The sequence below is a fragment of the Perissodus microlepis genome, chromosome 9, assembly GCF_051167445.1.
Source record: "Perissodus microlepis isolate ML-2025 ecotype Zambia chromosome 9, ASM5116744v1, whole genome shotgun sequence".
Classification (NCBI taxonomy): domain Eukaryota; kingdom Metazoa; phylum Chordata; class Actinopteri; order Cichliformes; family Cichlidae; genus Perissodus; species Perissodus microlepis.
The window spans coordinates 17,457,540-17,471,130 of NC_140469.1; positions in this window are offsets into that span (position 1 = coordinate 17,457,540).

A 13,591-nucleotide genomic window follows, 5' to 3' on the forward strand; every position below is an offset into this window, starting at 1 on the left:
GCAAGAGTGAAAAGGGAGGTTTACAAGATGATGGCAAGACCAGCTATGATGTATGGTTTGGAGACACTGGCACTGACAAAAAGACATGAGGCTGAACTGGAATCGAAGATGTTAAGATTTTTGATGAAAGTGACCAAAATTGTAGAATTAGAAATGAGTTGTAGAGAGGCAAGGCTGAGGTGGTTTGGATATGTGCAGAGGAGGGATAGTGGATATATTGGACAAAGGATGCTGAAGCTAAAGCTGCCCAGCAGGAGGAAAAGACCACAGCGGAGGTTTATGGATGCTGCAGGGAGAGCTGTTGTTACAGTTGACAGGGATAGGGTGAGATGGAGGCGGATCACCCCCTGTAGTGAACCCTAAAGAGAAGCGGAAGACAATGTGAGAGGATGCAGTGTTTGATTTGAACTTTTAATCCTAATTTGAGCCTAAACGCTCAAATCACATGGATCCCTTAGGAACTTGTGGCTTGAGCTCTAACATAGACACTCAGAAATGATTAGGCCTCGGTCTTGCCAATTTTTCAAACACACAGATTCATGTGCTAAATTTCATTTAGAAGTCTAACGATATTTCAGTCAACAAAATTAAGAACAAAGCTGCAAGCCAGTTTGAAAAACCCTCGGCTAATGAGTGACAGAGTGAAAGAAGTGTGCTGCCTTAGTTTGCGCTAAAGTGCAAATGTGGACTCCCATTCTCAGATAAGTTGGTTTAAGTGGTAAGACAGACACTGAATAATGTATCCACAGTCTGCCTAACACAGAGCTTAACTTCAGCCTCTGCCAACGAAATGCTCTCTCTTACTCACAGTTCTACTCCTTAATGCATCTGACATAAGTGTATCTAAAACCGCATAATGACTCATTTAACCGCCACAGATACGGCGCTTACTTCGCCGGTCTAATACCTCGTGGGGATCAGTATGTATTTTATTAAAGTTTCACCTAAGATGTCAACATGAGAAAATGAAAAGAAGTCTTTTATGTTTTGCACCCAGGGCTTGCAATGTAATCAGATGCAAATATATATATTTAAAAGCTGATTTCAATCAAACTCCATGTGATTCAGCTCAAAGTGCAAAGCAGAGGTGTGTGGCTTCAGGCGTGCTCGGGAGAGATGAATGACTTTTTGTGTTTATCTCTTTCTGCCGAGAAACGTTTGATGCAGGAAGTTGTTGCTCAGATGTTTGATTTCTTTAGCAAAAACAGGTCCTTTGTGAGTAAAGTGCTTATCAGCAGACAACTTCTGGAGAGCCAGTGTTTACATTTCTGAGATAGTTTAAGCAGAGTTTAAGCTACGATGAGTCGGGATAGCAATCACAGCTTTCTAATCTTGAATTAAAGCAACTGGGATAAACGATGTACAGCATTTATAATGAGAAACCTGGCTGCCAGTGAATATATTTAACAGTCTGAGCCTACAGACATCACACAGGGCTTGCATTCACTGAGCCTGCCATGAATTCATTTGTCCAAACAAAGCCCATTCAAGTTTTCAGTCATTAATCTGAGTCTCAGTTCTTGGACCCGACTTCAGGCACTGATCATTGTTCCTTGCCTTTGTTCGAACTGGCTCCAGTAACTGTTTGAGGCACTTGCTAATGAGCGCGTGAGTGTATGATAAACCAATTTGCAACAAAGCTGTTGTGTTGTTTCATGAATCACCCTTTATTAATCAGTGAGCGCTTTCATGTTCAGGAAATCCTTTTTTTAATGCTCATTTGAAATTTTAACACAAAGACTTGTTGAGAGGGAAAATAAAGCCTTTTAATTAATCCTGAAACACATGTTTGTGTTCCTGATGTGTACCCTGAGTCGAACAGCTGAAAGAGCCAGTCTCATACCCCTGTCTCCCATGTCACTGAACTCCAGTGTGTTGTTTTACATCCTGTTTACACCCCTGCTAACAGAGGATACTGACACTTTTGGCACAAACAGAATTTGAATATCTCTCATTGAAAAATTATCCACAGGAGTTGCACTGAAGAGTACGCCCCTGCAAACAGACGCAGTGTTTTAGTTATTAGAGAAGTAAATCATATGCACATCCATTATGCAGTGCGGGTGTACACAGAAGAAATGCAGAGATGTCCAAACAGTTTAGTTTTATCACAGGATCGATATCCTGAAATAAAACCACTTCATTTTGACTTATTGATGTTCTCGGATTAAGAAATAGGGATTAGCAGAGTTTCGTAAAACTCTAAACACTCACTGACCACTTTTTCCAGGTACAGCTGTTCAGCTGTTTGTTCAGAAAATTATCCAATGAATCACCTGCTGAAGTTCAAACCGAGCATCAGAATGGGGAAGAAAGTTGATTTAAGTTGCTTTGAAATTGGCGTGGTTGTTGGTTCCAGGCGGGCTGGTTTGAGTATTTCAGAAACTGCTGATCTACTGGGATTTTCCCACACAACAATCTCTAGTGTTTACAAAGAACAGCCTGAAAACACGAAAATGTCCAGTGAGCACCAGGTCTCTGGGTAAAAATGATCCTACAGGTCAGAGGAGAATAGTCAGACTGCTTTGAGCTGATAGCAAAGCAACATTAGCTCAAATGACCGCTCATTACAACCAGTATATGCAGAAGAGCATCCCTGAATGCACCACAGATTGAATCCTGAAACAGATGAACTACAGCAGCAGAAGACCACACCAGGTGCCACTCCTGTCAGCTAAGTCAGGAAACTGAGGCTAGAGTTCACAGCCTCACCAACACTGGACAACTGAAGAATGTTGCCTCATTTCTCATTTGATCTGCCTCAATTTCTGCTGCAATATTCGCATGGTAGGGTCATTCGGCATAAACAAAAAGCAAGGATTCATCCAGGCTGCTGGCGTTGCAGTGGTGTGATAGTTTCTTGTCACACTTCGGGTTCCTCTGTACCAACTGAGCATCATTTAATCACCATAGCCTACCTGAGTATTGTTGCTGACCACAGTGTTGCCATCTTCTGATGGCTTCTTCCAGCAGGATAACGCACCACGTCACAAAGCTCATATAATCTCAGAATGTTTTATTTATCATGACTGTTTCCAACCTGGTACTAATAAAGTTGACCTAGAAAAGTGGCCGGTGAGTGTAAATTTTGATTAAAATTTTCATTTTAAAACGTTTGTCTTGCCCCTGCTACAGTCCTGTATGAGAGGGACAAATATAGTCGCTCAGGTTGGCGGACTTGGCTTTATAGACTGCGCACGCTTTACTGGGCAAACAGACTGGAGTAAAAACTAACAGTGAAATAATTATCTTCAGCTGTGTAGGAGTCACTCTCAGCAGCAGCAGGAAGACATATTATTTGATTTCAATAACAACAACAACAAAGAAAAAGAAAAAAGGAGACTGGATTGAGTTTATTAATCCAAGCCCGTGTTAGGAAAAGAATACATTCTGAACACACACAAAAACCTTTTCAGTAAAACTCAAAGAGGTGGTTTGAACAGTCAGCCTTGTTCGTTTAGTCTAACTATGTTGTAAATAGTTTGCAGTGGAGCATTCATCAAAATGAACATTAAATAAGTAGATTTAATAAATCTGGTGATGCACTGCACCAGTGTTTTATTCAAGCTAATATAATATATAATACCGCAGTTAAATCTGGCGCTGCTACTCGGTGCTGTCGGGTTATTAACCCCGCTACTGCTGCGCAGTTTTCTGCTGCTTTTAATCAGCTCGGCGGCCCTTCTGACTTTGTTTCCTCTGATACAGAACAGCTAAATTCCTGGTTTTATTCTTGCTGTCAAAAAATCATGGACTCTGTGGCTCCTTTAAAAACCAGGCAGCCTAAGGCTAAACCTGAGCCTTGGTTTAATGAGAGCAGTCGTGCTGTTAAGAGGGAATGTCGTCGAGCAGAACGGAGATGGAAAAAGGATAAACTGCATATATCATTTCAAATTCTAAAAGACTGCTGGCATCGTTACCAGAACACTGTTAAAGAGGCAAAAAGGGAATATTTTGCAAATATTATTTCTTCCAACTGTCATAACCCACGTGTGTTGTTTAGGACCATTGACACTGTTCTTAATACTCCATTGAATGTCTGTTTGGAAGTTTCTCCTGAGATTTGCAATGATTTTCTGAACTTTTTTATTGAAAAGGTTGTCACCACCAGGGCTCTTATCACAGCTCCTGACTCTGACCCCTCTGTCTCTGTCCCTTGCGCTGCTGTTTTCACTCAGTTTGAGCTTGTGACCCTCTCCACTTTAGAGGATGTGGTTCGCCATATTAACCCCACAGGTTCCCCACGGGATCCTGTCCCTCCACAATTCTTTAAAGAAATTTTTTCTAGTATATAACAGTATGTCCTCGACATTATTAACAGCAGTCTGTCTTCTGGTATGGTTCCTGCAAATTTCAAACATGCAGTAGTACAGCCACTGCTTAAGAAACCTGGCCTTGATCACACAGTTTTAGCGAACTATAGGCCTATTTCCAAGCTGCCTTTAGTCTCCAAGGTTTTAGAGAAAATTGTTTTTAGTCAACTGAAAGATTTTCTAGATGAAAATGGAATCTTTGAGGTTTTTCAATCAGGTTTTAAAACCCTTCACAGCACAGAATCTGCATTATTAAGGGTTTTTAATGACATCCTTCTGGCATGTGATTCTGGTAACCATGTTGTTCTTGTCTTGCTTGACCTAACTGCTGCCTTTGACACCGTAGACCACAATATTCTAATTTCTCGATTACATGATGTAGTGGGTATTGGTGACACTGCACTTAATTGGTTTAGGTCTTATTTGTCAGATAGAACTTTCTCTGTCAGCCTTCTCGGTTACGAATCGTCTTCTGCTCCTCTGTCATGCGGCGTCCCACAGGGCTCAATTTTAGGGCCACTGCTCTTTTCACTGTATCTACTGCCTCTGGGTTCTATCCTTAGAAGGCATGGGATCTCATTTCATTCTTATGCCGATGACTGCCAAATGTATTTGCCACTAAAACACAAGGATGGCATCTCCATAAAACCTCTCTTGACATGTCTAGATGACATTAAAGCTTGGTTGGCTCTAAACTTTTTAAATTTTAATGAAAAGAAAACAGAAGTGTTGGTGTTTGGACCCAGTGGTCCCTGTGAGTCCTCCTCTGTTGTTTTAGGATCCCTGGAAGTCTATTTTAAATCTGTTGTTACTGACCTTGGTTTTAAGTTGGACAGTGATTTTAAATTGGACAACCAAATCAGAGCAGTGGTGAAGTCCAGTTTTTATCATTTAAGGCGACTGGCAAGAGTAAAATCTTTTCTTTCGAGGCAGCACCTTGAAACAGTGATCCATGCTTTTATTTCTTCCCGCCTGGACTACTGTAACTCACTTTATGTGGGGGTCAGTCAGTCATTGCTCTCACGTCTGCAGCTGGTTCAAAATGCAGCTGCACGACTCCTAACAGGAACTCGAAAAAGAGAGCATATAACCCCCGTGCTAGCCTCCCTGCACTGGCTGCCTGTGTCTTTTAGAGTTAATTTTAAAATTCTTATGTTTGTTTTTAAATGCCTTCACAGTCTTGCTCCGCCTTACCTCTCTGAGCTTCTTCATCCCCACATACCCTGTCGGTCTCTCAGGTCAGCTGACCAGCTGCTCCTGGAGGTACCGAGATCCAGGAGGAAGCTCAGAGGGGACAGGGCCTTCTCTATTGTGGCTCCAAAATTATGGAATAATTTGCCCATGCACGTTAGAGAGGCCCCTTCACTGTCCAGTTTTAAATCACGTCTTAAAACCCACTTTTATTCCTTGGCTTTTAATCTCAGTGAGACTTAGTTTTCTCTTTTAATTGAAGTAGTTATTTAATTAATGATTTCACTCTTCTTTTATTTGTTTTTTATTTATATCTCATGTAATTTTATTTTACAGTTCCAATGTACAGCACTTTGTGTCAGCTGTGGTGGTTGTTTTAAAGTGCTTTATAAATAAAGTTGATGATGATGATGATAATAAAGCACTGATAAAGAACATTTTACGTGCCATGTGTTGTCAGAAGTCAGTAATCAAAAATTAGACGCAAATAAGAAAAGGTTTCCTCTGATGTCACTTCTTGTGACATTAACCTTTTCTACAAAAGATCGTTATGATGCGATAATATGGAAGCAGTCTGAAAAATGTAAACATTTCACCCTGATGACCTGATTCACCTGCGGTTACAGAGAGAGGGGGCTCTCAGAGGAAAAGCACAACCATGTTGGACCAGCGTTTCTCTTTATAAATAAAGTACAGTAGAGAAATGTGTTCAGGGTTACTGTCTTGATGAGGGAGCCGAAGCAGCCTTTGAATCTAAAATTCCCAATTATCTTTTGTCAGCAGATTTGGCTGCTTCAGCCAAGTATGTTCGCTTGTCAGCGTAATACATATATTGAGAGCTTCTTGTTTTTTCTTTTTTTTACAGAAGAAATCAAGGGGCACAGTCATTTTCTTCCCTGTGTTAAATGATAAAAGGTCATTTTAGTGGAAAATGGTTTTCCATCTGTGTGCTGTAATGACACACATACGCTTCAAGAATCCTCCCTCAACAGCTCATTCAGGCCTCTCTAACCTTGGATTCAATCTGTTCCCGCTGAACTCTTCTACAGCTGCAGATGGATGCTGAGAGAAGCATCATCAGCCAGGTGCACTAGCTGTAACTGGCCAGATATAATTTAAAAGAGAACAAGACGAAAAGCAGACCTGCAAATTCCAGTGGCAGTGTTTAAAAAATGGCCACGTGTGTTTTGAGTATCAGATATATTCAGTTACTAAGACCATTTAATTACATTTGTGAAAAACAAATAAATATACAGTCCAGTGAAAATTATTCAGCAGCTTGCAAGTTGAGGTAATCATCTTTTGTTTGCTTTCTCAGTGTCGCACATGGTTGTAGAGGATTTTTTTTTTGGCCCACTCTTCTTTTAGGCGTTGCTTCAGTTCATTGAGGTTTGCGAGAATTGATTTATGCACAGCTCTTTAAGCCCCGTCACACTATTTCAGTCAGGTTGAGGTCTGGACTGACTGGGCCATTGCAGCATGTCGATTCTTTCATTTTTGAGCCACTCTGTTGTAGATTTGCTGCTGTGCTTGGGATCATTGTCTTTAGGTGTCAGAGAGATGGACTCTAAAACAGAGTTCATGCTCGACTGGAAGGCCGTCATGTCAAAACAAACCCTAATCACTACCCCTCCACCACAATACTTGACCTTTGGTATAACGTGTTTGTGGTGATAAGCTGTGTTTGGTTTTCACCAAATATGCTGTTGAGCATCTCATCTGTCCAAAGGACATTGTTTCAGAAGTATCATGGTTTGTTCCTGGCAACAATCCTCCGTTCTTTTTTAATTGCACTCCAATGAACTTTAACATTTAACACACTAATGAGGCCTGTCGAGTCTCAGATGTAGTTCTTATGTCCTTTCCCTGCACAATCTAATCTTCGGGTAAACTGTTTACCCAAGTATCCTTGATCCCATTTCTTCGCTGTGAGAAACTTTTGGGATGGTTTGGTAGGATGCTTTGGGTCATTAATTATCATTATCTGATCGGTTTTCTAGCATTTGGCTGAATTAGCTAAAAACAAAGACTCAAAGATTGAAACAATTAAAAGAAGCCTGTTTAATTAAGACTTCAATAATAAGTCACATTTTATGGAGAATTGATTTAAAACAGATAAACACTGGAATAAAATTTGTGTGTCAAAATAAACTGCTTAATCAGTATGAATCACAACACATCTGAGACATGACAAGTGGTGTCAGCGAAGGCTGTAGGAGTATACCTGACAAGATAAGGTGATAAACCTAAAGTGTTTCCATTCTGTTGCCAATCTTTATTAAATTTCAATCAGTCCAATGTCATCCCATCATCTTCATCAAATGTAATCCACACGGGCCTTTTACTTTCCCTGCGTCGTCTCAGATGGTTGAAAATCAGTTGCTGATTCCCATCAGAAGTGGCAGTTTACATTTTCCATTTTTCCACTTTACAACCTCGCAGTCAGATTCATAGCAGCTGAAATCCACAAACAAGCTTTTCCTGTCTGCACCTTTCGAGGCGTATCGAATGAAAAATTCTCTCAAAAAAGTGTTCCGGCTTTAGAAAAGCAGAGCGAGAGCTTTAGTCACAGATACAGGCACGAACGACGAACGACTCACGGATTAATCAGTGTTTTTCTGCTACAGCTCTTACAAAACTGAAATGGATTTCAGGGAAAGTCTCTTTTATTTTTTTATGATTACTTCTGCATTATTTTTAAAATATAGTTTATTGTTTTAACTGTTACGGTAATTGTTTTGTAATTACTATAACTAAATTGTTTCTAATGTTTTTTTCAGGTGTGACATGCATCCAGGATTCACACAAGTCTTAGCACATCAGCGGCCTTATTTCAATTACAATAAACTTAAACCCTTTGAATGTTTAATAGTTATTTACAGCGTATCAGAGCTGTGAATTTTTATGAGGCTGCGGTTTGTGGTATTGTGATTAAGCTGTGTGGTATTTGTATTACGGACTGTGCAGTTATTATTATTAGGTTTAGAAAAGGTTCAGAAACATTAGCCACAAATGTCCCAAACACCCACCCAACCTTTCAGTTCTGAATTTAGCTTAGAATATGTACTTACAATGTTCAGAGCATTAAAAGAAACACAGTGAGGCGAGAGATAACAGCTCATTTGTGTTTAGTTAAAAAACAGAACAAAAAGACCATAAATAAGGAGGATTTGGCGCATGATAGATTCAACATTTATTTGATAATGAATGCTGTGGAAACCCTTTTAAACTCTCCAGACTCACAATACAGCTTTCACATACTATACCCACCTGTCAATTTGTTGCTCAAACATGATGTCGGCTCATTATTCGCTTTTCCATTGCATTGAAAATCAGAAAGCTCTGATAAAGGGTATTTTAATAATTGTATCCTTGTTATGGCTTGGCCGTTCCATCTCCTTCCCTCCCTCTGAGTCTCTTGTCTCTGCTGGGTGTGCCAGGCACCCCTCTCCAGGAAACTCCACCTGGAGACCCAGCATCAACACTCTTCTTAAATTTTCTCATTACCTGCTGTGGATTTAAGAACCTTAGCAGCAACAATCAGGCTCTCTTTTCTTGTGTTTTACTTCCTGTGTACTAACCTTGCACTCTCATCCCCCTCCCAAGTTTGCTCCTGCAGCGCCCCTGCTGCATGAAGCTGCTGAAGTTTTGGATTGAGACTCTTCTGAAAAGAGGCTCTTACTTAAAAGTAACCACCTGTCCTGGAGTAGTTTTATCGCTCCCCACCAAAGAGAATAGACTCTTGCCTCGAGCACCTGCCTATTTGCCCACTCTCCATAGCCCTCGCAGTAATACTTACCCATCAGGCCTTGCCCTCCTGCTTACCTGCTCATTCATTATTATACACCCATGTATATGTGTTGGTATTAGAAGAGAAATACTGATTACTAATACATAATACCTTCCACTCAAAGTCTTCTAAGTCTGCTTCCCTGTAATTTCAGAAAATATAAGAGCAAAATCTGCTTCCTTCCTGTTTGTTTGTCACAAGTTTACCAAGAGGCAGTTTATAAGATTGTCAGTGTCTGCTTTGCTCCGAGATGTGTGTGTCTATATCCAGGAAGTATTTGATAAAAGGAGGTGCTTGGGGTTTGGGTTTTTTTAAAAAAAAACTCTTAACAGTCCTGACTTTAAACAGCTTCCCAAATGTTTTGATATCATTAGCACCTCAATTTTGTTATGTCCTCTCTGGGGCTTTAGCCAAGGAGGTGTTTATCTGAGTGGATTTGTCACATAGATTGAACACAACCTGGCCAAGTCTTAGTGCGAGCAATGATTGAGTTAGTTTCCAGAACCAGAACCAGAACAGATTTAAAAAGCCGATACGAGGTAGCGATTCTAATTTCACATGTTTAGATTCATATCCATCACGCAGCACCAGCAGAGAGCTCTGTAACTCACTCCAAATTTAGTCTGCAGCATAAGTCATCCAGCAGCAAGAAAACAATGGCTCAGTGTGCACACTTAATTGTAACAGTGGCATGACTGGCCTAAGAGCAATGGTCCTTTCTCAAAGTAGTTATCAGGTCTAGATTGTTTTTCAGTCTTTGAAAATAAATAAAATTTTTAGTCTGGAGAAAACGAATGTTGGGCAAATGTAAGCTGTAATATGTATAATTAAAATAAAGGATTACATTCACAACTTTTTCCATTAACTTGTGAATTTAAATAAAAATGATCTAAATCAGCCTGCCACTTACATTGTAATTAACCAACATAAAGCATGTAATTCTTCTGAATTTAGGGTGTAATTTTCAGTATCTGTAATTTTCATCATTGGTTTCAACTACTTCACATTTAGAATAGGGCAGTAACATTTTGCAGTTTTAAATGAAAGCACAAGCTGATTATACTGTTTTGTTTTTTTAATTAACGTGCAACTTTGGAAAAGTACTGAATGCATTTACTTTAAAAATCCACTTGTTAGCATCTTCTTCTGCTGTATCTATATATCATGTTTACATGGAAGGGTGATTATTCAATTTCTGATGGTTATTATTGCATTATTTAAATGTTATGACTCACTACTCTTAACTGTGCTTGCTACACTAAAACCACACCCGTATCTTCACATAGCTGGTCCTGGATCGTATAAATACCAGGAAAACTTTATTGATCACGTCTGCGGTCAGTATCTTGCTGTTTTTCACAGATCTCAAGTGAAAAGCGTAATATGCTGATAGCACAAGAAAGCGTGCTGGACATTCAGACATCATACACCGTGGTCATAAAAGGATGGACATCATTAGCAACAATACTCAGGTAGGTAGGATACCAAGAAAATATCTGCCACACAGTAATGATACCAGGATGGGTGGATCCATGCTTTCATGCTGTCAGAATGATCAGAACTCTGATCCTAACATCTGAATGGAGTAGCTGAAATCGAGACTCATTAGACCAGGTAACATTTTCCCAATCTTCCAATGTTCAGTTTTGGTGAGTCTGTGTGAATTAAAGCCTCGGTTTCCTGTTCTTAGCTGACAGGGGTGACACTCAGCAGCCCCCTGTCTGCTGCTTCTACATAACGTGGTTGTAATGAGTGGTTATTTGAGTCACTGTTGCTGTCCTATCAACTCAAAGATGACCTCTGACATCAACAACATATTTTCAACCAAAGAGCTGACACTCACTGGATATTTTATTTTTTATTTTTGGCCGACTATCTCTGTAAACTTAGAGATAGTTATGTGGGAAAAATCCCAGTACATCAGTTTCTGATATACTCAGATCAGCCTGTTTGCTACCAACAACAACTCCTCCATGAAAGTCACTCAAATCACCTTTCTTCTCCATTCTCCTGCTCAGTTTGAACTTCAGCACATTGTCTTGAATATATGCGTGAACGCAGTTAGTTGCTGCCATGTGATTGGCTGATTAGATATTTGTAGATATATGTGAACACGTGTGCCTAACAAAGCGGCTGATGAGAGCAGATTCTAAGAAACTAATATTCTCTGAAAATGTCAGAAAAAACGCATCTGAGAGTTGCGTTGCTTCTGTCATCCCAAAGCTCTGCTTAAAACCTTTCCACACTCGCAATCGTGGCTCAAGAGTTGGCAGTTCGTCTTGTAACCGGAAGGTTGCCGGTTCGAGCCCCAGCTCCGACAGTCTCGGTCGTTGTGTCCTTGGGCAAGACACTTCACCTACCACCTACTGGTGATGGCCAGAGGGGCCGATGGCGCGATATGGCAGCCTCGCCTCTGTCAGTCTGCCCCAGGGCAGCTGTGGCTACAACTGTAGCTTGCCTCCACCAGTGTGTGAATGTGAGAGTGAGTGAATAGTGGAATTGTAAAGTGCTTTGAGGGCCCCGAAAAGCGCTATATAAATGCAATCCATTATTACACTCAAGAACAGAATAAACTTCTATCAAGTTAAAAAAAACTTGGTAGATGCACCAATACAGGCTCTGACCCATCACTGCAAAACTGGATCCATACAAACACACTTCCTTCTTCTATTTCTGTGGGACGTCTTCCTCTAACCCTAACATCCACCTCTGTCACACCAACCATTCACCACATCCACATCTGTGGATATTCAACCATGTTTGTCCAGTATATCCATCACCCCTCCCCTGCATGTGCCCAAACTATCTCAGCCTTGCCTCTCTAACTTTGCCTGTAAACAGCACAACCTGAGTTTTTAGGAATAAAGATGTCCTCTTGGGAATCTTGGGAAGAAAGGAGCCCGATTCTTTATTCCTAAAAAGATTCCCATTCCAACAGTAGGATCCAGTCCTTTATATAGCCCGTCTCTGATGCATATTAGGGGGAAAATCAGCTGCTGGGGATCTTAAAGTGGGATTACACCATGTTGATGTTCAGATTAACTAGTAATGAGAAATGAGGAGTCATTATTACATCATTACACGCTCTACTTATTGGACAGGCAACACTCATCATCTCGGTTCAACCTTCACTTTCACCTTTACAGTTTTGTGACTGTTGCTCAAAGATGTTGCTTTCTTGCTTTTTATTTCATTACATTAGGAACAGTGAGAAGGGCTTTGCATGTAACATGTCAAACTAAATCTAAAACTTTCATTCAGTTTATTTTCAGCTCCAGTGCTCCCAATCGTTGCTCTCGTGTAGCCTCCAATCACTTAAAAACTGAAACTGTCATTGCACAGAGATTTAGTGCGTGATCATGAGAGCAATGTGGGTGACCCCCCTCCCCACGTGACTCCTTCCTGCGTCCCACTGTTCATTGTGAAGTGGGAGAGGCTTGAAATGTCACTGAGCTCACGGTTGGGGGGAAGCGGACGGATAAAGGATCCTCCCAGAGAATAGATCCCAGCAGGGCGACACACATGTGGCTATAAATTCAAAACTGCAATCTTTCATGCTGCAGAGCTCAACATTTTCCAAATATCCTGTTTTACGCTGCCAATAGAAATTTCTGTGTGAGAAACATGTCACGTCAGTCATATCAACGGCACATAAAAAGACAAAAGCTGTAATTGAAAAGAGAAACGGATGTTTTGCTGCAAAATTCATCCACAGGGGAAAAAAAATGAATAAAAAGCTTTTTGTATTCATCTCCTATTTATAATAAAGATCCAAGGTTAGACTCAGTTCAGGTTTTTACAATCAGGTTCATAAGCTGAACGTCACAAACTTTTTTGCTTTAAAGGATGCGGTTTGGATTATTTTTTATTTTTGTTATTATGAACAAATCTGAGGAAAAGAAAAACACACAAACAAACAATAATAATATTAATGATGATCAGCTGTGTACAGCTCACAAACACATGAGTGAGCCACACTCTCACATCTGCTCTACTATTATTTGAGTACCTTTAACAGAAGGACTGTATTTTATTTTATTTTTTTATCATATAGTGTGAGATGTAATATCTGGCTACTGTTAAGCCACTCTAATAATTCATCTCGTCATTCTGCATTTAGTGCCAATAATCAGCACTATTATAAAGTGAATTCATTATAAAGAGAGCTGAACGCGAGACGTTGGCATTTGCCTTGATCGCTATCGGGCTGACCTTGGCTCAAGAAGTGGAGGTGGAGGTAGGTTGCCAACTAATGGGAAGGTCGTGATTCCTGCAGTCTGCATGTCGAAGTATGAAA